The sequence below is a fragment of the Giraffa tippelskirchi genome, chromosome 1 (genome assembly GCF_054371585.1).
Source record: "Giraffa tippelskirchi isolate mGirTip1 chromosome 1, T2T-mGirTip1v1.2.pri, whole genome shotgun sequence".
Lineage (NCBI taxonomy): Eukaryota > Metazoa > Chordata > Mammalia > Artiodactyla > Giraffidae > Giraffa > Giraffa tippelskirchi.
The window spans coordinates 33,961,685-33,986,198 of record NC_137275.1 but is presented as its reverse complement, the minus strand read 5'-3'; the positions used below and the strand labels follow the sequence as shown (position 1 = coordinate 33,986,198).

Below are 24,514 nucleotides of genomic sequence, written 5' to 3'. Positions count from 1 at the left end.
GTGTATGTGTGTTTCCAAATTGCTGAAAATCAAGGAATTCCAATGTTTTACCTTAATTGTTACAGCATTCATCCATTGTTTATATATTAATTTGTTTTATTTATTCAACTTCGGTCACACAAAATCTGATATTCTGATTCAAAACGATATATCACATACATGCATGACATTTATTTTCTAATTATTTTATCATTTAGAGGAATAGGATTTATTGTTTTCCTTTCTTTCTTTAGTATGTGGGAGTTGAGGGACACCCAGGAAGATTTTTTTTTCTCTTCAGTTAAACAATAGTGTTGGATGACTGCAGTCTTTTCCGAAAGCAAAGAAATGTCAGCCTGTGGCTCTCGAGAGACAGAGTTAAGGAAATTGTTTCTTATGATAAACCTGCAGTTGACCCTGATGGTCTATTTTGAAGAAATAGGTCAGATTGGTGAAATATCATTTTTGTTATTTGTCTTTTTGTTTGTAAGCTTGTAATGCCACAGAAGTTTGAGACCCAAGAGCAATGCTGGCATGATCGTCTAGTCGCTGTACATTAACACATGCCAGAAAAAGGAAGATGGGTCTCAAAACACCTACGTTCAGAGAAAAAGATATCAGAAAATTTGTGTGCCAAGTTTTTAATGGCAATAATTATGTAAAATTATTCTACTAACCTAAGTCATGTTCATTTGATGCCGTACTTCCATAGCTCCTGAGATCTCAAAATATAGAGAAGCTGCTTAAATAGCAGATGTATGCTACGTATTAACTATACATTAAAGATTGTCAACAGTTGTTTCTCTCTGGAGATCCCTGAGTGCTACTAAGGATTTTGGAAATGAAGCAGACTGTCAGCAGCCCTGCCCCAAACACAAACACGTATTAACTATTTTATATTCTGAGATATGGCCACAGCATTTTATTAGGAACATTATTAAACTGCCTTAAATGAATTTTTTAGAGCTTGTGATTCTCCAGCTAGTCTGTATAACTACCACGACCATTGTCATCAGGACTAATTATTCTATTTTCTAGGACTTTTCCAAGGTCTTTAGTTATTGTATATTATTTAATCCTTACAATAACCCTATGATGCAGATGCTATAGTTACTCTTATTATGGATGAGGACATGGCAGCACAGAGGATTTAAGTCACTTGTTCACAGTCCAACAACTAAGTATAAGAGAAAAACTTGATCTTATGAATTCTGGCTCCAGTCACGAACCTACTTCTTAAAATAAGTATATATTAGTCTTCTCAGGCTGCCTACACAAAATGTCACAAGCCATAGAGTTTAAACAACAGAAACATATTTTCTCACAGTTCTGGAGGTTGGAAATCTGAGCTCAGGGAGCCAACTTGATCTGGTCAGCTACCGGTAAGCCTCTCTCCTCAGCTGGCAGGGAGGCATCGTCTCTCTGCATCCTCACCTTGCCTTTCCTCTGTGTGCACATAGAAAGAGGTTGCTCTCATCTCTGCTTCTTCTTATAAGGACAACAGTTCTATCAGAATAAGGTCCCACCCTTGAAATAATTTTCTTAACCCTAATTACCTGTATAAAGGCTTTATCTCCAAATATTGTCACATTAGAGGTTAAGATTCAACATGTGAATTTTGGAGGGACATAGTTTAGTCCCCAACACAAAAGTATATAAACATAATATTCAATACTATGCCAAAATGTTTTTTTCTAGAAATTTAAACTTTATATTGGTTCAACTTGTTTTATTTTCAAACAGGTTTAAAATATCTTATAGCTCCATTAATAAAGAACCTAAAAAAACTTAACTGGGGTGACCTAAGCTGAAAAGAAGTCTATAGTCTTTTGAACAGTTGATGCCTAGATTGTGTTATAAAATGTAAATAATACAAGAACTAGATTTAAAGAACTAAGAAAATGGACTATTTTCTAGTCTCATACTTTATTTATAAGTATTTATACCTGACTATTAAAATTTTGGAGGTAAGATTCACTGCCAACTGAATAGGTTCTCATATAGAATAACTGCATTAGAAACTGTTGCTTCATTTCTTACATTGTAAGGTGTGGAAAAATATGCACTGCTGAAGAACAGGTGAAACAAATTATAATATTGTTTCCTCTAAGAACTCCAAAATGTTGAAAAATATGGACAAGATGTGACTTCAGTTGAAAAGCCATGTACAGGAAGTACAATTTGATATGGAACCTTACTTCTCAAGATGTGGTCCAGGGATGGGCAGCACCAACATCCCCAGGATGTTGGAAATTCTCATTCTAGGTCTAATGAATGAGAATCTGTATTTTCTCAGTATCTTCTGGTGAATTTCAAGAACATTATTACATAAGATGTATTAGTATAAGGAATGTGTTCATGTGGTGGTGAAAAAAATTGGTGCGGAGGACAGTTCTTGGATTTTTATCTGATCTGTTCAGTTACCATAGTTCATGGGTCTAGTGATCTAGTTTTTGGAGGTTACATAAGAATTATGTAATGCCACTCCTATTTATTTCTGTTAGGATAATCAAAATCATAAGGAAAATGGTTTAGACACAGACTTTATTGTTTTCATTTAAACTTGGAATTTTGCTTCAACTAATTCATAATAACACTTTTCATTCAGAGACAAATTCATCAACAAGATGAAACATTGAGATAATCTTCAGAAAAGGACTTTTAATCAGTCCATGAATTAATAATTCTAGAAATTTTTTATATATGAAAGTGGGCTAGAGTAGAAATCAGAAAGAACAGATTGATATAAAAATGCAGTATTCATCAAAATTGATATAAAAGAAGATTGTAATAAATTCTCCAGAATTTTTTTTTAATCCTTATTGTTTACCACAGCTCCTGGCTCATAAATGGTGAAAATAACATTTGACAAAATAATTAATACATTTTTGGTAGAAAACTTTCTAACTTGAAGACAAGGGCTCAAACTTGTTATGGCTTTTTGAATAGAGATCTCCATGTCACCATGCTACCTTGTCATTTGGGATAAAAGGCTTTTGACCTAACCAATGGGATTTAGGCAATGCATTAATTTCCTATTGCTGCTGTAACAAATTACAAGATTAGTGCCTTAAAAGCAAATTTATTTTCTTACAGTTCTGAAGGTCAGGAGTCTGAAATAGGCTTCAAATGGGCAAAAAGCAAGGTGCTGGCAAGACTAAATTCATTTCTGGAGGCTTTAGGTAAGAATTTACTTTCTTGCCTTTTCCAGATTTTAGAAGCTGCCTGCATTCCTTGGCTTGTAGCCCTCTTCCATCCCCAAAGCCAGCAACCATTAGTGGAGTATTTCTCATACCACATCACTTTGGTACAACTCTTATACCTCCCTCTTCCACATTTATCAATCCTTGCAATTACATGGGGCCCATCCAGATAATCCATGATATTCTCTCTATTTAAAGGCTAGCTGATTCATTAGCAACTCTAATTCCACCTGCTACCTTTATTCCCTCTGCCATGTAGCATAAAATAGTCACAGATTTCAGGGTTTAGGATGTGGACCTTTTAGGGAAAGCCATGATTCTACCTTCCACAGAAAGAAGTCCTAACAGGGAAAGCAAGATGGTTAACCTTGTGAGTAGAGCCCTTTGGAGCAACTTAACATACTATAATTACTTTCTTAACACATAAATGTATAGTAGGAATTGCTGAGTTATATACATGGATACTCCAGACCACCTTACCTGCCTCCTGAGAAACCTGTATGCAGGTCCAGAAGCAACAATTAGAACCAGACATGAAACAATGGACTGGTTCCAAATTGGGAAAGAAGTACATCAAAGCTGTATATTGTCACCCTGCTTATTTAACTTGTATGCAGAATACATCATGTAAATGCCAGGCAGGATTTGGCATTTCAAACCCAGCACAAGCTAGAATCAAGATGGCTAAGAGAAATATCAACGGTCTCAGATATGCAGATGATACCACCCTTATGCTGGAAAGCAAAGAGGAACAAAAGAGCCTCTTGATGAAGGTGAAAGAAGAGATTGGAAAAACTGGCTTAAAAATCAACATTCAAAAAACTAAGGTCTTGGCATCTGGCCCCATCACTTCATGGCAAATAGATGGGGAAACAATGGAAACAGTGACAGACTTTATTTACTTGGGCTCCAAAATCATGGCAGATTGTGACTGCAGCCATGAAATTAAAAGATCCTTGCTACTTGTAAGAAAAGTTATGACAAAACTAGACAGTGTATTAAAAAGCAGAAACATTACTTTGCCAACAAAGGTCCATCTAGTCAGGCTATGGCTTTTCCAGTAGTCATGTATGGATGTGAAATTTGGACTATAAAGAACACTGAATGTCGAAAAATTGATGTTTTCAAACTGTGGTGTTGGAGAAGACTCTGGAGAGTCCCTTGGACTACAAGGAGATCAAACCAGTCAATCCTAAAGGAAATTGGTCCTGAAAATTCACTGGAAGTACTGATGCTGAAAGCTGAATCTCCAATACTTTGACTACCTGATGCAAGCAGCTGACTCATTGGAAAAGACCCTGATGATGGGAAAGATAGAAGGCAGGAGGAGAAGGGGATGACAGAGGATGAGATGGTTGAGTTAAATCCCCAACTCGATGGACATGAGTTTGAGCAAGCTCCGGGAGTTGGTGATGGAAGGGAAGCCTGTCATGCTGCAGTCCATGGGGTCTCAAAGAGTTGGACATGACTGAGCAACTGAACAACAACAATGCATGGATTTCCCCATTTTGCACATTCTCCCAACTGGGGAACACTTCATGTAGAGAAGTACTACTATCTTTGTGGTCTCACAATCCTAAAGAATATTTTGAACTACAAATCCTGTGACTGATAATGGCATAGAATGAAATATACATTTGATCTTTGTTTCTGGGTCCTGAGAGCTTCCACTGTGCTGTCCTAAGTAGCTTCATTCATGTCAGACTCTTTATGACCCTACAGACTGCAGCCCACCAGGCTCCCCTGTCCATGGGATTCTCCAGGGAAGAATACTGGAGTGGGTTGCCAGTTCCTCCTAAACCTGTGTAATTTCCTGAGTGATAGGATGACAGCAGCATCTTTTGTTTTTGACACAGAAAATCCCAAGGAATTTTCAGGGTGATAGGAGCCTCTTTTGTTCTAATGATGTGACTCTTGGTGAGACTCTAGATAAATTCAGGAAAGGGGCTGGTTACTGGAAAGACTAAGCTTTGATTAGACACCTCGAAGTTTTAGCTCCATTCTCTCCAATCTCTGAGGAGGAAAAAGGGGCTGGAGATTAAGTTAATAATCAATCATGTCTATGTGGTGAAATATCCATTAAAGCACCTAATTGGTAAGGTTGGAAGAGCTTTGGGGTTGTTGAAAGCATCCATGTGCCAGAGAGTGGCATATACTAACTCCATGGGACAGAAGCTCCCACTCTTAGGAACCTTCTGAACTTCACTCTGTGTATCTCTTCATCTGGCTGTTCATCTATTTTTTATAATTAATCAGTAGATTTAAGTAAAGTGCTTTTCCTAAATTCTGTAAGCCATTTTAACAAATTATCAAACCTGAGGTTGTGGGGTGAATATGGAAATCACCTAAATTTGTAGCTGGTCAGTCAGAAGTCCTAGAAGTTTGGAACCTGATTGGCATTTGCAAAAGAGTCAGACATGATTGAGCAGGTACGCATGTACCAAGCTAATTCCAGAAAGTTAGTATCAGAAATGAATGAAATTGTAGGACAACTCAGTTGGAGTCCAGAGATCTGGAGAATAGGTTCTTAGTGTAAGGGAATATCTCATACATTTGGGGACAGAAGAATTGTGATTAAAAAAGAGTTAGTGTTGATTACCGCACCAAATTAAACTAGGAAACTGAGGCATCCTCCACCTTGGAGTGTTCCATAAGACTTTGGACTATTAATATTAATAGTTGCCTCCCTGATACAGCTACCAGAAATGTCTCCTTTGAAAAGTAGTTATTATTTTGTTACTGAACCCTGGCAGAAACTGAGCCATGTAAGTCTTAGGCACCCATTCTGAGCATTTAGACAGATAGTCCACCTAATCTTGCCTGGACATCTATTAGCCACCATAGAGGATGGTCTCATCCACGCAAATATCTGCCAGAACCCCTGGATGTCTGCCTCATTCCCATTCCTGTAGCTGTCACTCAGTCATCCCATGGATGAACAAATGCCATCTAGTCCGTGGCTGGACAAACAAGACAGGTTGTGTTGACTGCCTTTTAGCAGTTTTGACATAAGCATGCACTAAATGTAATTATTCTAACTGAATTAGGACTCCAAGGCTCACCAGCCAGCCAGAGGCCACGTTGAAGGTGCCATCAACTTGCACTCCCTGAGTGATGTAAGTCAAATCTGAAAATAACAAATGATTGTCAACAGTTCCTCACAGTGGTATCACAATTTCCCACTAGGGTATCACCCCTAAAGAGTACTTCTTGTGGAAAGCCAAGAATTAACTTGCCTCTGAGAAGCATGGTGATTGTATCTTGGTGGTAATAAGGGAAGTCTTTCAATGGTTTAAGGCAATACCACAGTCAATCCTGTAGCTTTCAAATGGCTGTAGAGAAATCTCAAAAGTGAAACTATGCTTGGTTACTTCTTGTATTTAGCAGAATAGTGGCCTCCAAAATGTACATCCTAATCCTTAGAACCTGTGAATATTACTTTATTTGGAAAAAGCATCCTTGTAGATGCAACCTAGTTAAGAATATTTAGCTGATGTGTTTATCCTGGATTATCAGGTGAGACAAATTTAATGAATAATGTTCTTATAAGAGAAAGACAGATGGAGAATTGACAAACTGAAAAGTTGAAGGCAATGTGACCACAGAGTCAGAGATTAGAGTGATTTAGCCACAAACAAAGTAAAGCCTGGAGCCACCAAAATTGAAGGAAGCAAAGATCAGGTCTTGCCTAGAGCCTGAGAGGGAGTGCTAGCTTGTTGTTCCTCTGTTCATTCACTAAGTTGTGTCCTACTCTTTGCCACCCTGTGGACTCCAGAACGCCAGGCTTCCCTGTCCTTCACTATCTCCTGGAGTTTGCACAAACTCATGTCCATTGAGTTGATGATACCATACAACCCTCTCATTCTCTGTTGTCCCCTTTTCCTCCTGCCCTCAATCTTTCCCAGCATCAGGGTCTTTTCCAAAGAGGCAGCTCTTCACATCGGTGTCTAAACTATTTTGGACTTGTGGCCTCCATAATTCTAAAAGAATAAATTTCTAGTATTTCCAGTGACCAAATTTGTGGTAATTTATTACAGAAGCCACAGAAAACTAATTCATTCAAAAAAGCTTCCTGGAGGGATAAATGGTTCATTAATTTTCTTATCCCAAGGAAAGGAATCCTTTAATCAGAAAAGATCGTATTAAATCTGTACCTACCTTTACTCAGTGTAATCAATGACACAATTCTGGCCTTTGGAGGCAGTCAGGACATCCTCAAGTCACTGACCTATGTTGTTAGGAATGATAAACTTGCTCTAACTTCCTCTCCATGAACCAAGGCAGTTATATGTACACTCACTAAATATGTCCTGCTGCACTTAGAACAATAACTTCTGCCAAGAATAAAGTTCAGTTTATAAATCTAAGGAGAAACTCATGTGGCTTTCTAAGATAGACACTGATGGTTTGGCTTATGGATTCATTCTCCAGATTAGAGCCAGAACTCTTGATTATGTGGCAAGCTGGCTTCATCACACTGCTTGCAATCTTACTGATAATAGTCTTAACTAAATACTGATGGGAGAAATTGAAAAAATTTGTTATTTTAGTTTTCACAACCTAGTGTAAACTTCTGACAAATATGCGAATACTCTGAGATACTATCTTCAGAATTTGCTTGCTACTTGCCTTAGTTTTATGTTGCTTATCACAAACTTACTGGCTTAACCAGTACAGATTTATTATCTTGTAATTCTGTGGGTTAGAACTCCTGCACAGGTGTCACCAGGCTCAAGTCAAAGTATTAAGAGGACTTCATTTCTTTCTGGAGGCTTTCAAAGTGAATCAGTTTTCTTACTCTTTTTGCTTGTTGACAGAATTCTGTTTATTGTGTTTTCAGATTGGTTGTCAGCTGAGGTACATTCTCGTCTTCTAGAGGCCACCCACAGCCTTTGGCTCCTTTCTCCCCTGCATTTTCCTCAGAGTCCACAGGAGTGAATTGAATCCTTCTCATATTGCATCTCTGCCCTTCTTCAGTTGCCACATTTCTCTCTGAAAAGAACAGAAAAAGTTCTTTCTTTTAGGGATTTGTGTGATTAGACTAGGCTAGAGCAGAAGATCCAAGAAGTCTTCTCCATCTCCAGGTCCATATCTTAATTAACCTGAAAAAATCACTTTTGCACATAAGATAAACATGTACAGTTTCCAGAGACTGTGGTGTGGACAGCTGGGGAAGGGGTGTTATGGCTGCCTAATACAGAGTGTCATAATTGTTCCTTGATGAGTCAGTGTATTTTACCCACAGGAAGATTTAGAGTTTGATGTAGAAATAATAAAATAAATTCAACACATAAAAACTACTTTCAAGTAGTTAAAAGAATATTCTGTGCATATTTAGAATTATTCACATGTTCTTGAGAGAACTTTGTTTAATTGAGTAACAGTTTTTCCCAAAGTACTATATGATACTACAATATGTGTAATTATTATTATAAGCTGAAATTTTACTCAGGTTATAAACTTTACTGGAATACTTAAATGAACTTAATAGTAAAGATATTTATAAGTTTAATTTATCAGATTCACAAGTATTACTTAAGTACTTGAGAAGATATATTGGTGTACTTAATAAGAAAATCAAATGTATTAAATATGTAAATGCAGTTTAAAATTTTAGCAAATGTATCTAAGTTTATATATTAGAATCGATGTTAATCAAAAGACCAATTAAAGTAATAGTTAAAGTGTGCTAGTTTTACAAATAGAAGAGTAATATTTATAAGGTATAAATAAACATTTAAGAAAAATATAGTTTTGAGCTTAGTAACTTGAATTAATAGAATAAAATTTAATTTTAAATAAAAAGAAAAATGCCTGAGTGGTATTTTCTGTGCATGGGGTGTACAAACACACACTTTTACTATTAACAAGTTAACATAAACATCATATGTCTTAGGTGGGTACCAAAAAACATGTATAAATTAGTCAAGTATAGACAGAAAAGAGAAAGGAGAAGAATGGGCAAGTAGTAATTTAAGTGGCAGGACAAAAAGAAAGTTTGACTCTGTCAAGCCAAAAGAACAGACAACAGTCTTGACGTATTCCATATAAAGACGTCAAGATATGAGAGCATGGAGTATTCTTTACCCTAAGTTACTGGGATCTTGTTGGTTACCATTAATTATACTGAGAAATTGTAGACATGCATACATTAAAGTTAATTGTATATTAATAATACATTAAGCATGCATAGAACTCCAAGCATATGCAAATACATTTATTCTAGACTTTCTTAGAGTATGGGGACCATGAACTAGTGCTTAGCTGCTCAGTAGTGCCCAACTCTTTGTGACCCCATGGAGCCCTCCAAGCTCCTCTTTCCATGGGGATTCTCCAGGCAAGAATTCTACACTGGATTGTCATGCCTTCCTCAGGGGATCTTCCCAACCCAGGGATTGAACCTAGGTCTCCCACATTGCGGGCAGATTCTTTACTGATTGAGCCATGAGGGAACCCCAAGAATACTGAAATGGGTAGCCTATAGCTTCTGCAGGGGATCTTCCTGACCCAGGAATCAAACTGGGGTCTGCTGCACTGCAGGCAGATTCTTTACCAGCTGAGCTACAAATTCCATGTTAACTTTTTTTTTTAACAAAATCATGCCCCAAATTCATGATCTGCATGCTCCAATTTTTTCTTTAGAACAAAGTTGGAATTTGTAAAGCAATATGATGGTGGTGATTTAGTTGCTATCTTGTGTCTGACTCTTGTGACACCATGGGTTGCAGCCCACCAGGCTCCCCTGTCCATGAGATTTCCCAGGCAAGAATACTGGAGCGGGTTGCCATTTCCTTCTCCATGGGATCTTCCTGACCAAGGGATCAAACCTGGATCTCATGCATTGCAAGCAGATTCTTTACTGATTGAGCCACTCGGGAAGCAATAGAGACATTTGTAAAGCAATATAGGCTCAGATTTACACGTGTATTATCCATTTCACTTAATTTACTTACTCAGTTTCATTATATTTTTTCTAAATTTAGTTTTCATGGAAATAATGGGCTTTTCCTTTGCATGTTTCATTGGTTTCAGTTCAGTTCAGTCGCTCAGTCATGTCTGATTCTTTGCGACCTCATGAACTGCAGCACGCCAGGCCTCCCTGTCCATCACCAATTCCCGGAGTCCACCCAAACCCAGGTCCATTGAGTTAGTGATGCCATCCAACCATCTCATCCTCTGTCGTCCCCTTCTTCTCCTGCCTTCAATCTTTCCCAGCATCAGGGTCTTTTCCAATGACTCAGCTCTTCTCATCAGGTGGCCAAAGTATTGGAGTTTCAGCTTCAACATCAGTCCTTCCAATGAACACCCAGGACTGATCTCCTTTAGGATGGACTGGTTGGATCTCCTTGCAGTCCAAGGGACTCTCAAGAGTCTTCTCCAACACCACAGTTCAAAGCATCAATTCTTTGGCGCTCAGCTTTCTTTATAGTTCAACTCTCACATCCACACATGACCACTGGAAAAACCATAGCCTTGACTAGATGGGCCTTTGTTGGCAAAGTAATGTCTCTGCTGTTTAATATGCTGTCTAGGTTGGTCATAACTTTCCTTCCAAGGACTAAGCATCTTTTAATTTCATGGCTGCAGTCCCCATCTGCAGTGATTTTGGAGCCCAAGAAAATAAAGTCTGCCAGTGTTTCCACTGTTTCCCCTCGTCTATTTGCCATGAAGTGATGGGACCAGATGCCATGATCTTAGTTTTCTGAATGTTGAGCTTTAAACCAACTTTTTCACTCTCCTCTTTCACTTTCATCAAGAGGCTCTTTAGTTCTTCTTCACTTTTTGCCATAAGGGTGATGTTATTCATTGGTTTACTCAATAGTTAATCAAACCATAAAAACAATAACATCCATAACTGCATAAAAGTATTTGGAAACAAATATACTTCTGGCAAGGATCAAACTCACTAGATAGAAGAAGTGTTGATTTTTATGGAGAAGAACTGCAATAACCACAGAGATCTATCAGTATGATTTAGAGTGAATGACAAACCTTTGTTAATCGAGAAACAAGGTGAAGTGGGGGTTGGTATTTAAAAGAATTTAACTTAAAAAATAAATAAATAAATTCAGCATAGAGTTTGGGAGGGGAAAAGTAACTCCAAAATGAATCAAGGCCTTAAATGCCATCATAAATAGATATGCCTGCAGGAAATTTCTTAACGTTATATGTTTTTCTTAGCTTTTACTGTCTTGATTACCTAGCTCAGAGCTTTGTATACAATATGTACTTTATAAACAGTTCCTGTGCTGCATTTAAGTAAGGTACCATCAAGAAAAGAGAACTTGAACAGAAGACAGATGCCTTTAAGAGACTTAAACTATACTAAGTAACTTTGAGTGCTTAGTAAAGTTAAAAACAGCAGGTGCTATTTGTTATAACTCACTAATTTGTAAATTATTTTTATCCTCTCAGACTCTCATGTTATTAAAATAATAACTCCTTAAGTGAAAGAAGAAATGGCATGAAATCCATAAATTCCACAACACCTAATGCAATTAAAAGAACAAATTCTCTTTTAGAAGTGAATCCTAAAACTATCCGAATCATATTCTCTCCTGTTGATCTAACCTGATTAAATCCATAGCCCTAAAATTGCACTCAGTCTTTGGCTCTCACTGGCAGACTACCATATCCAGTTCTCACGAACTAAAGTGAAGCAGGAGATACCCACATGTTGTCTGTTTTGGAGTCAATGAGGCTGCAGGAATGTAATGAAAGATATTCCCTAGAAGAATGGGTCCATCAGGAAATACTTTCTAAGAAGAGATCTGTTTGCAAAGATTTTCTTTTATATTAAGACAAAATGTAAATCTTTGTAGCTTAAAAACGTGCAGTGCTTTGCATCTCACGTGAAGTCTCACTGTTATACAAAAAGAAAGTAAATACACCTAGGTCACTGACAGAGTGGAGAGAAGAGGGAGGAGGGAACAGAGGGAAATGAACAAAGAACAAATAGGAATGACTTCAGGCTAGGTGAGGTTTTTAATTTAGCCAGGGTGTTATCTCATTAGCAAAGTGTCTTTATGCCCTGAAGGTGTCTTTATTCTTTTTTCTTAGAAACAAATTACTCAACTAGTCTTCTTGTTTTACAGCTGTATCTTGCAGTAGTCAATTCATAAATTTCTTGGAGTTTGTAGCCTGAGGACAGGAAGGCAGAAGGATGGGCTCAAATTCATCATGGATAGTATTCCACAACAGATTAGGGATTGCATGTCTAGGAATGTTGCTCTCTCAGTGCCTGGTGGAAAATTTCCTCTTTTCAGTTAAAATTTTTTATCAAAATAACTTAAAAATATTATATGTAGAGTTCATTTCAAGCATGATCTTGGAAGTAAATTACTGCTGATCATTTAAAGCCAAGTACATAGTCAGAAATCTTCTGTCCCTGTGAAATGTCACTGTTTTGCAGGGCTGGTACAGTAATGATTAGAATATTTGTGAAGGAATATTTGTTGTAAGAGAATAGAATATTTGCTGTGTTAATGCTCTGCTAGTTTTGATATTTTTAGTTGCGTGTAAGGCTTCAGACATTTTTAAATAGCACCACAGTGTTTTAAATATTTCTAGTGTTAGAATAGGCAGAGAACTTTCCTTTCTAATATCACACAGATTCCTTTGTGTACAATCCCACAGAATGTTGATCTCCAATTAAATGTCATAAAAGCTCTTGGCTGGGAGCATTGCAGTTTGCCAAAAATTTCCCCCTGAACTTGCAGCTGGTTGTGCTGCAGGATATACAAACCATCCAGTTCCACAGAACTTTAAAAAATGGTTTTATATCAGAGATTGCCCTCTATTTTCTTTCCAAATAATAGCATTTCTCAGACTCCACTTCTCTGTACATTCTAAGAATAATTTACATGCAAATAGCCTTCTTATTATAAACCTCGATCCTCCTCAGATGAAGCTTAGAGAAGATTCTAAACGTATTTTTGGCTTGCTGACAACAAACATATTTAGGAAAGAAAGACTGCAACTTACAAAAGCCTCCTTACAAAAGCTAAACTGATTTCAAAGCCTCTGAACTAATCAGATAGAATTAGCAGGGAGGAGTGGAAGATGATGAGGGAGGAATGTGTTAAGTGTTAAGAATATCATGGTGGCTTGCTTCCTCTCATGGCCTGACAGCCTTGATCAGCTAATTAGGAAACCTTTGCCCAAACTAGTGTCAATTTGTTATTTAACCCCCATGGGAAATTTTCACAGCTAGAAGTCACTTGTGTGAGAACATGTAGAGATATTTCATTTGAAAACAAGGAGAATCTAAAAAAGATAGGAGATGGTAAAGGGAGGCCATTCTTTACAGATTATCTTTTTTGTTATTTTATGCTATCTAAACGATGATCTTCAGAATGAGAAGAGGCATTTGTGCGCCCTGTGTCAACTTTTGATCATTTGACATATAATGTGAATCATATGGCTGATTAAATCCATCTCTTATGCTAAGCATGAAGCTTAATTATATCAAGATCGTCAAAGCCTCACTGGCTGCTTGGGTCTGACTGACAGGAACAGCATTTACTGTCAGATTCCATCTAAGCCTGGCCCTTTCACATCTTAGAGCTTTCATTCATCAGACAGTGTGAATGTTAGAACCATCTCTTGAGATGGGATCTCTCAAATAATAATAGTGAAGCATTCTGTCTAGTGTTGTACTTAGGCTTTTGCAAGTGAACTACAATGGGTACCAGCACAAGAATTAAAGCAGTAGCCTGCCTAGAAGCTTGATCTTTATTTCATTGAGAACCACAGTTTTCTAAGGTGGTGTTATTTCTCTGAATTATGCTTTTTTTTTTTTTATTTCTGAGGAGGGAAAAAGGATTTTCACAGAATTTAAATATTTAGAGAACTCCAGCGAATTAGTTTCAGAAATAAAATACTAGATTCAAATATACTTAAATCTTGCGGATTTTATTTCCCTTAAATTTAAAAGGGAAACCTTTAGACAAATAAATCTTAGAATTAATTTTTAATCTTTCAAACTACTAAAGAGGAAAATAAATTGAACAAAAAATTATTAGATTGGTGCAAAAATAATTGCGGTTTTTACATTGTTGAAATTTGCCTTTGATATTGGAATACATTCTTAAATAAATGTGGTTATGTTATACCTCATTTTAATGTACATTTCTCATTTTATGTTTTTTTTCTAATGGCTTATTACTTGTTTATTTTATATTTATTTTAGACTATAGAAATGATGTTAGACAAAAGCAAATTTGAGCAATTTTCTTATTTCCGTTCAAAATGGGCCATAGAACAGTGGAGACAACTTGCAAGATCAATAATGCATTTGGCCTAGGAACTGCTATTGAAGGTATAGTGCAGTGGTGGGTCAAGAAGTTTTGAAAAGGAGACAAGAGCCTTGAAGATGAGGAGCGTAGTGGCCAGCCATCAGAAGTTGACAACGACTAATTGAGTCATCATTGAAACTGATCCTCTTAAACTACACAAGAAGTTGCTGAAGAACTCAACACTGACCATTCTGACTGACAGGAACAGCATTTACTGTCAGATTCCATCTGAACCTGGCCCTTTCACATCTTAGAGCTTTCATTCATCAGACAGTGTCAATGTTAGACCCATCTCTTGAGATGGGATCTCAAGATCCCATTTGAAGCAAATGGAATTTGCTTCCCATTTGGCATTTGAAGCAAATTGGAAAGGTGAAAAAGTTTGATAAATGGGTGCCTCGTGAGCTGACCTAAAATCAAAAAATCATCTTTTTGAAATGCCATCTTCTCTTATTCTATGCAACAACAATAAACTATTTCTTGATCAGATTGTGATGTGCAGTGAAAAGTGGATACGACAACTGGCAATGACCAGCTCACTGGTTGGACTGAGAAGAAGCTCCAAAGCACTTCCTAAAGCCAAACTTGCACCCGAAAAAGGTCATGGTCATTGTTTGGTGGTCTGCTGATCCACTACAGCTTTCTGAACCCCAACAAACCCAATATATATAAGAAATATGCTCAACAAATCAATGATATGCACATAAAACTGCAATACCTGCGGATGGCATTGGTCAACAGAATGGGCCCAATTCTTCTCCATGACAACACCCAACTGCACATCACACAACCAACACTTCAAAAGTTGAATGGATTGGGCTACAAAGTTTTGCCTCATCCACCATATTCACCTGACTTGTCACCAACCCTCTACCACTACTTTAAGCAGCTCAACAAATTCTTACAAGGAAAATGCTTCCACAACCAGCAGGAAGAAGAAAGTGCTTTCCAAAGTGTTTGTTGAATCCCAAAGCATGGATTTTTTATGCTACAGGAATAAACATACTTTTCAGCAAAAGTGTGTTGATTGTAATGGTTCCTCTTTTGATTAATAAAGATGTGCTTGAGCCTAGTTATAATGATTTAATTTAATGGTTTGAAACTAAATTATGTTTGCACCAACCTCATAATTCATGTTGCTAACTTATTATATACTAGATGAAGGAAACCAGAATATGTTACCCCAAAATACGCCTTTTTGTTGTAAAAATTGTTTTAAGCAGAGTGAGCAAGGAGTAAACACAGAAAAAGCCCCCCTTTTCTGCCTAAAGGCAAGAAATAAATTTTCCTTTTACTGGAGATATCCCTTATTATTCAGAGATGGCACTAGAGGAATCTTCAAGCAAATCTTGTTAAACTAACCTATTTTTTCCTACTTAAGGAAGATAAGGAACTACCTAACCCTAATTTCACCATCCCTAGCCCAAATCACTTTGTCTTGTCAATTCTTCACAATTTTTTTTTTTTTTTTTACTTATTGTCTCCTCTAGTCACTTATTGAACCATAAAGAAGGGTGAACCGAAGAATTGATGCTTTTGAACTGTGGTGCTGAAGAAGAGTCTTGAGAGTCCCTTGGATTGCAAGGAGATCAAACCAGTCAATCCTAAAGGAAATCAGTCCTGAATATTCATTGGAAGGACCGATGTAAAGCTGAAGCTCCAACACTTTGGCCACCTGATGTGAAGAACTGACTCATTTGAAAAGACCTTGAAGCTGGGAAAGATTGAAGGCAGGAAGAGAAGGGGATGACAGAGGATGAAATAGTAGGATGGCATCACCAACTCAATGGACATGAGTTTGAGCAAGCTCTGGGAGATGGTGAAGGACAGGGAAGCCTGGTGTGTTGTAGTCCATGGGGTCACAAAGAGTTGGACAGGACTGAGTGATGAACAACAACTAGTCACTTCTTAAGGTCTTCATTCTCTTGTGAAAGCCCCCATGTACATATAAAAACTCAATGAAATGTGTCTGCTTTTCTCATATTAATGTCTTTGTCAGTTTAATTTTAAGACCCAGCCAGGAACCCTTAAGAAGGTTGAAAGAAAGTTTCTCTTTGCCTACACAGATGTTGTTCAAAGTATTTCATATGTATTGTCATTTATTCCTCACAACAACCAAGTGAGGTGGGTTTGTTACTATCTCCATTGTGCAAATTAGGAAATATAAGCTCAGAAATTTTAAGTAATTTGCCCAAAGTCATAGGTAAGTAGGTGTTAGAAATTCATTTCAAGTTTTCAAATGTCTCTAAGGTAATATACACAAGTTAATACAATAAACGTATATAATTATAATTATCATTCTTCCATGTGTCCATTGTATTTCCAAAGCTCCTTGAATCTACTTATTAGCCAATTATGGAGTTCTTTCAGTTACTGCTGTAAGCATGGAATATGTCAAAAAATAATTAATTTTAGTGGACACTCTAATGTTGAAGCCATGCCCTTCATCTTACAGCCTGAGGCCATTAGCGGCTAGGGGATCTTTTCTAATAGCCCTTGGCATTTCTCTCATTCTCTGTTTGTTTGGAATGAACTTCAGAATCTAGGTGAGTGCTTATTTTCTCTGTAGGTGAGTCTGAAATTAACATATATCTAAAAATTTAAAGGCTGAGAAAATCTTAAAAGAATTTTGCTAAAATGTTCTTAATTCAGACTTTGATTTCACAGGTTTTTATCAAATAAGAAAAATCTACTTCTTATCAGTTTAAGAATTAGAAAGCAAAGAAGATATGCTGGTTAATTAGCAAGCTTAAATGAATAAAGATAAATTTTAAACACATGAAGATTAAAAAATTATTAATTTAGATTATTCTTTTCATTTGACAAGTCATTGTGGAAACTATCATGTTAAGGTATGCTGTTGGGCTGCACCCTGCAGGCCAGCAAGACCTGTACTTGCACAGCCTCAAGTTCAAAGAAAGAGCCTGGAGTCAGCAATAGAGATAAATGTTAATAGTTTAAAGGATGGCAAGGGGAGATCTTACATGTCTGAAGCAAGGTCCTACAATGACACCCCACTATGTGCAGCAGACAGTGGGCAAGACAAGGTGACAGTCTTTGATTCTGGGGGAAGGAAAGGAGAGCTTGACAATTACAGTGGGAATTGACATTAGATTTGCTCATCAGTTATCAGGGAAACCAGCAGGGGGCATCCCCACCCCCATCTTGATAAGCACTGTGGAAATTTCTGATCTAAAGTTATAACAGTCATTATCTGGGGCCTGGGGCAAATATGTAGGAAGATCAGTTATGTGATTAGTGTGTAGGTAAAGCAGGCACTGATCAGCAGGGAATGGACAGAGACCAAGAACACAGACATCTTGAGTGACCTTACCATACAGTACCCCCTTACCCAAATAGGGCATTCATTCTAAAGAATGAAAGGGCTAATGAACAAATAAGTATTAATAAATACAGAAAAGGTCAAATGATTACCAGGATATACAAAAACCAAATCAGAGGACTAGAAAGGATTACTGCTTTTTTATTTAGAGTGATTGGGGAATGATTCTCTATGAAAGTGACATCCCCAACCACAGAAAACATCCTCTGGATAGAAGGGTAGCTTCTCTACTAAGCTGCTACTAGAGATTAGTGAAGAAATAACTCCAAAAAGAATGAAGAGAGGGAGCCAAAGTAAAAACAACACCCAGTTGTGGATGTGACTGGTGATGGAAGTAAAGTTCGATGATATAAAGAGCAATATTGCATAGGAACCTGGAATGTTAGGTCCACGAATCAAGCCAAATTGGAAGTGGTCAAACAGGAGATGGCAAGAGTGAGTGTCAACATTTTAGGAATCAGCAAACTAAAATGGATTGGAATGGGTGAATTTAACTCAGATGACCATTATATCTACTACTGTGGGCAAGAATCCCTTAGAAGAAATGGAGTAGCCATCATAGTCAAAAAAGAGTCTGAAATGCAGTACTTGGATGCAATTTTAAACATAACAGAAGGATCTCTGTTTATTTCCAAGGCAAACCATTCAATATCACGGTAATCCAAGTCTATGCCCTGACCAGTAATGCTGAAGAAGTTGAAGTTGAAGAATCCTATGAAGAGCTACAAGACCTTCTAGAACTAACACTCAAAAAAGATGTCCTTTTCATTATAGGGGACTGGAAAGCAAAAGTAGGAAGTCAAGAAATACCTGGAGTAACAGGCAAATTTGGTATTGGAGTACAGAAAGAAGCAGGGCAAAGGCTAATAGAGTTTTGTCAAGAGAACACGCTGGTCATAGCAAACACCCTCCTCCAACAACACAAGAGAATACTCTACACATGGACATCACCAAATGGTCAATACTGAAATCAGAATGATTATATTCTTTGCAGTCAAAAATGAAGAAGCTCTATACAGTCAGCAAAAACAAGACCAGGAGCCGACTGTGGCTCAGATCATGAAATCCTTATTGCCAAATTCAGACTTAAATTGAAGAAAGTAGGAAAAACCACTAGAACATTCAGGTATGAACTAAATCAAATTCTTTATGATTATACTGAGGAAGTGAGAAATAGATTCAAGGGATTAGATCTGATAGACAGGTTGCCTGAAGAATTATGGATGGAGGTTCATGACATTGTACAGGAGGCAGTGATCAAGACCATCCCCAAGAAAAAGATGCAAAAAGGCAAAAATGGTTGTCTGAAGAGGCCTTACAAATAGCTGTGAAAAGAAGAGAAGCAAAAAGCAAAGGAGAAAAGGAAAGATATACCTATTTGAATGCAGAGTTCCAAAGAATAGCAAGGAGAATTAAGAAAGCCTTCCTCAGTGATCAGTGAAAAGAAATAGAGGAAAATAATAGAATGGGAAAGACTAGAGATCTCTTCAAGAAAATTAGAGATACCAAGAGAATATTTCATGCAAAGATGGGCATAATAAAGGACAGAAATGCTAATGGTATGGACTTAACAGAAGCAGAAGATATTAAGAAGAGGTGGCAAGAATACACAGAAGAACTATACAAACAAGATCTTCATGATCCAGATAACCACGATGGTGTGATCAGTCACCTAGAGCCAGACAACCTGGAATGTGAACTCAAGTGGGCCTTAGAAAGCATCACTATGAACAAAGCTTGTGGAGGTGATGGGATTCCAGTTGAGCTATTTCAAATCCTAAAAGACGTTGCTGTGAAGCTGTTGCACTCAACATGCAAATTTGGAAAACTCAGCAGTGGCCACAGGACTGGAAAAGGTCAGTTTTCATTCTAATCCCAAAGGAAGACAATGCCAAAGAATGCTCAAGCTACCGCACAATTGCACTCATCTCACACGCTAGTAAAATAAAGCTCAAAATTCTCCAAGCCAGGCTTTAACAGTACATGAACCATGAACTTCCAGATGTTCAAGCTGGATTTAAAAAAGGCAGAGGAACCAGAGATCTGATTGCCAACATCTGTTGGATCATTTGAAAAAGCATGAGAGCTCCAGAAAAACATCTACTTCTGTTTTATTGACTATGCCAAAGCCTTTGACTGTGTGGATCATAACAAACTGTGGAAAATTTGTAAAGGAATAGGAATACCAGACCACCTTACCTGCCTCTTGAGAAATGTGTATGCAAGTCAAGAAGCAACAGTTAGAACTGGACATGGAACAAGAGACTGGTTCCAAATAGGGAAAGTAGTATGTCAAGGCTGTATATTTTCACCCTGCTTATTTAACTTACGTGCAGAGCATATCATGTGAAATGGTGGATTGGCTGAAGCACAAGCTGGAATCCAGATTGCTGCAAAAAATATCAATAACCTCAGATATGCAGATGACACCACCCTTATGGCAGAAAGTGAAGAAGAACTAAAGAGTCTCTTGATGAAAGTGAAAGAGGAAAGTGAAAAAGCTGGCTTAAAACTCAACATTCAGAAAACTTAGATCATGGCATCTGGTCCCATCACTTCATGGTAAATAGATGTGGAAACAATGGAAACAGTGACAGAGTTTATATTTTCCAGCTCCAAAATCATTACAGATGGATGGTGACTGCAGCTATGAAATTAAAAGACCCTTGCTCCTTGGAAGAAAAGCTATGACCAACTTAGGCAGCATATTAAAAAGCAGAGACATTACTTTGCCATCACAGGTCCATCTAGTCAAAGCTTTTGTTTTTCCAGTAGTCATGTATCGATGTGAGAGTTGGATTATAAAGAAAACTGAGCTCTGTATTTTTGATGCTTTTGAAATGTGGTGTTGGAGAAGACTCTTGAGAATCCCTTGGACTGCTAGGAGATCCAACCAGTCAATCCTAAAGGAAATCTTTCCTGAGTATTAGTATTCATTGGAAGGACTGATGCTGAAGCTAAAACTGCAATAATTTAGCCACTTGATGTGAAGAACTTACTCATTTGAAAAGACCCTGATGCTGGGAAAGATTGAAGACAGGAGGAGAAGGGGACAATAGAGGATGAGATGGTTGGATGGCATCACTGACTCAATGAACATGAGTTGAGTAAGCTCTGGGAGTTGGTGATGGAAGGGAATCCTGGCGTACTGCAAGCAATGGGGTTGCAAATAGTAGGATATGACTGAGTGACTTAACTGAACTGAACTGACCTACTAAGCAGAGAAGACTATGTATAAATGCCCTGAAGCAAGATCATGCTTGAGGAATTCAGGGAGATTCAAAGAACTCAGCTGGGCTGAAGCAATGATGAGCGAGAAGGAAGTGGATATAGGTGATTTTAGGAAGTAAGCAGAGGGCTAGTTCATGCAAGGTTTGTAACAACCTTGAAATTTACTCTCAGTGAGGTTGAAAGGATATGGAATGACATAGTCTGAACTACATTCTGAAAAGTCCAATCTATATGGTGTGTGAAAAATAGACCATAGGATACAAAGTTGGAAAGAGAAAGACCAGTTAGGAGTCTTTAATTAAGTGAAGCCAACTCTAAGGAAAGAATGGCTTAGGTAGTAAAAAGTCATTGGACTCTGGGTATATTTTGAACATAGATTTCAAAGATTTCTGTTGATTCCATCAATAGAAAATACCAATGGAATGAATATGGAAAGTGAGAGAAAGGGGTTAAGGATGACCCCAGGTGTTTATCCTGAATGGGAGGAGAGAGTTGCAATTAATTGAGCTGAAGAAGAGTACATGAGGGACAGATTTGAGGTATGAATTAAAAGTTGTGACTTGGACACATATCAATGTTCAGGTGTCTGTTAGACTTCAAATATAGGTATCTACTAATTGGTTGGACAGCAAGTCTTCAGGTGAGGGAAAAGGCTCAGGCTGAAACAATAAAATTGGTATCATATGCATCTTATTGTTGTTCAGATGTTAAGTTGTGTCCAAGTCTCTTTGTCCCCATGGACTTCAGCACACCGGACTCCACTGTCCAAGTTCATCCCCATTGAATTGGTGATGCTATCCAGCCATCTTGACCTCTACCAATCACATTCATAGAGATCACAATTAAGATTATAAGATTGGATAAAATTACTATGAGAAGATAAGATGTCTGAGGAATGATCCCTAGGGCACTACAGCATGTAGCACTTAATAAACAACCAAACAACAAAACAAGAAAAGCCCACACAATTAAATAATTAAGTTAAAAGCTGTGACAGTCCTGTAAAAAGAAAAGAAAAGGCAAAAACCCTAGATTTAACAGTGAAAAGGTGCTGTTGTTCTTAACAAGAGATATTTGGGCATAGTAAGGGCAGAAATGCCCAAATGAACTGGAATCAAGAGGGGAAAAGATGAAAGAATCAAGAAAAAGTGAATGGTGAAAAACACTTGATGTTTTACTGTAAAGTAGAATGAAGAAAAGGAGAAGGAAATGGCAACCCACTCCAGTGCTCTTGCCTGGAAAATCCTATGGATGGAGGAGCCTGGTAGGCTGCAGTCCATGGGGTCGCTAAGGGTCGAACACGACTGAGCGACTTCACTTTCACTTTTCACTTTCATGCATTGGAGAAGGCAATGGCAACCCACTCCAGTGTTCTTGCCTGGAGAATCCCAGGGACAGGGGAGCCTGGTGGGCTGCCGTCTATGAGGTTGCACAGGGTCGGACACGACTGAAGTGACAGCAGCAGCAGAAAGAAGAAAATTAATAGTGAAACCAAAATCGAATTCCTCTGCCAAACTTATGATTAACCTCTATCTAAAACATCAGTCTCTTCCTTTTCCCACACCCATTTCTCTCCAGATTGAGAAGTATCAAAGAAATGGGAATACTGAAATCAAGCAGGACCCTGGAGGCCCTCACAGTACAGATGCCTTTCTGTGTCCCCTGTTTCTTGTTTGTTGGAGAAAGGCTTCAGCCTTCTAGACCTTCCCTGAATTCCAAAGGGCAGTTGTTACAGGAGCAGGGTAATGAAGAAACAAAGCAGGAACAGGCAAGAAACAATAGTGTAGAGATGGACCGGGGTCCTGGTTCCTCTTTAAGGCATATAGGTAACAATCTGATACATATCTCAGTTCTTTTACAGGAACAAAGGGCCACATACAGGTGGAGGAGGATAACTTCATGCTGAGCACAAGTGCTGGACCCCAGACTGGTGAGACCAAAAGGTTGCTGCTTGAGATTCCTGGAACGCCACCCTCTTATCTCACCACCAACCAATTAGAAGAAAATCGAACTGTGGTGTTGGAGAAGACTCTTGAGAGCCTCTTGAACAACAAGGAGATCAAACCAGTCAATCGTAAAGGGAATTGACCCTGAATAATCATTAGAAGGACTGAGACTGAAGCTGAAAGTGGCCTTCAATATTTTGGGCACCTGATGCAAAGAGCTGATTTATTGGAAAAGATCCTGATACTGGGAAAAATTGAGAGCAGGAGGAGAAGAGGGTGCAGAGGAAGAGATGATTGGATGGCATCACTGACAATGAATATGAGTTTGAGCAAGTTCCGGGAGATGGTGAAGGACAGGGAAGCCTAATGTGCTGCAGTCCATGGGGTGGCAAAGAATCGGACACAACTTAGCAACTGAACAACAACACACACCTGGCAGCCCTCCCTCCAAATTTACTTTTAACTAGTATCACCCTCACTCTCAATAATTTCATAAATGAAAATACATCGAGAAATCTTTAAGAGGCAGTGTGATTGAGGATGAGAATCGGTGGTTTAGGGTAGCAAGACTAAAGGCAGAGGAAATGAGTGAAGGTGCAAGTTGATATACTAAGGTGGAGATGTGAGAAAAGTTCACTCTGTTTCTTAAATGTGAGAAGGGAAAAGATGTATTGGAGGTTGAGAAGAGGAAAACTCCACAAGTAAAAGAGATAATAAACTGAGGAAACAGTAAGATTTCTGGAAAGAGTTCTGGACTGAAATATTGGTGGTGATCCAATAAAGCTGATCAGGAATCATAACTTTGTGATTTTTTCCTTGCCAAGTTAGCTGCACTAGTTGGACTTATTCAGACTTTGTTTTATTTCCCCAGGTGAGAACTGATGGAGGGGAAGCACTGCAGGTAATACAACCGCCGGTGGAGTATAAAGTGGTTTGTTTTCTGTGGCATAACCTTAAAACTGGAACTTTCAGGATGGAGGGACCATAACTCTAAAATGATGATAAACACCACGCCTCCTGGCATCTGTGTCTGATAAACTGCCACTACTGTATGAGGTAACAGCATCCTCAAAGGAGAACCTCCTTTTAGTTGATGTAGCAGTTCAGAAGGGATATTTCAGAAGATAGGAGCTTAGGGATTTTACTGACACAGGACTGTATGGGAAAGCTGAGGAGAGTGACATAAGGGACTAGAAGGGAGAGTTACAGCAGACATTCTTTCTTTCCTGAAGGAACTAGAGGAGAAACCAGAGAATGGGACCTCTCCAGTCTTCTGTGATTCCCATTGGCTGTGTCCAATCAGAAGCCAAGTACAAGAAAAGAGTTGGTGTAGCCTATGTTCGTCAGCTCTCTGGGGACACAGACTGAGTGGAGAATTCTGGCGAGTGAATTTGAAGGGTTGGGAAATGGAGTCAGGTTATAAGAAGCACAGACCTCTAACTGGGTGAGGGGAGAGCTTCCCAGGTGGCACAGTGGTAAAGTAGCCACGCCTGCCAATGCCAAAGATGCAGGGAA

General features: G+C 38.2%; 1 long non-coding RNA gene across 2 annotated transcripts in view; it reads right to left on the bottom strand.

Moving 5' to 3' along the window:
- Nucleotides 1–207: 207 nt before the first annotated feature.
- Nucleotides 208–24,514, bottom strand: part of LOC145512058 (uncharacterized) — a 59,300-nt gene continuing 34,993 nt past the window's right edge. Inside the window, exons 3-4 of one of the 2 annotated variants that reach the window (XR_014058263.1) lie at nt 7,812–8,174; nt 208–1,425 (exon numbers count right to left, since the gene is read on the bottom strand). This is a non-coding gene — a long non-coding RNA (uncharacterized LOC145512058). The remainder of the gene's footprint in view (nt 1,426–7,811; nt 8,175–24,514) is intronic. The other variant, XR_014058270.1, reaches the window with a different exon arrangement.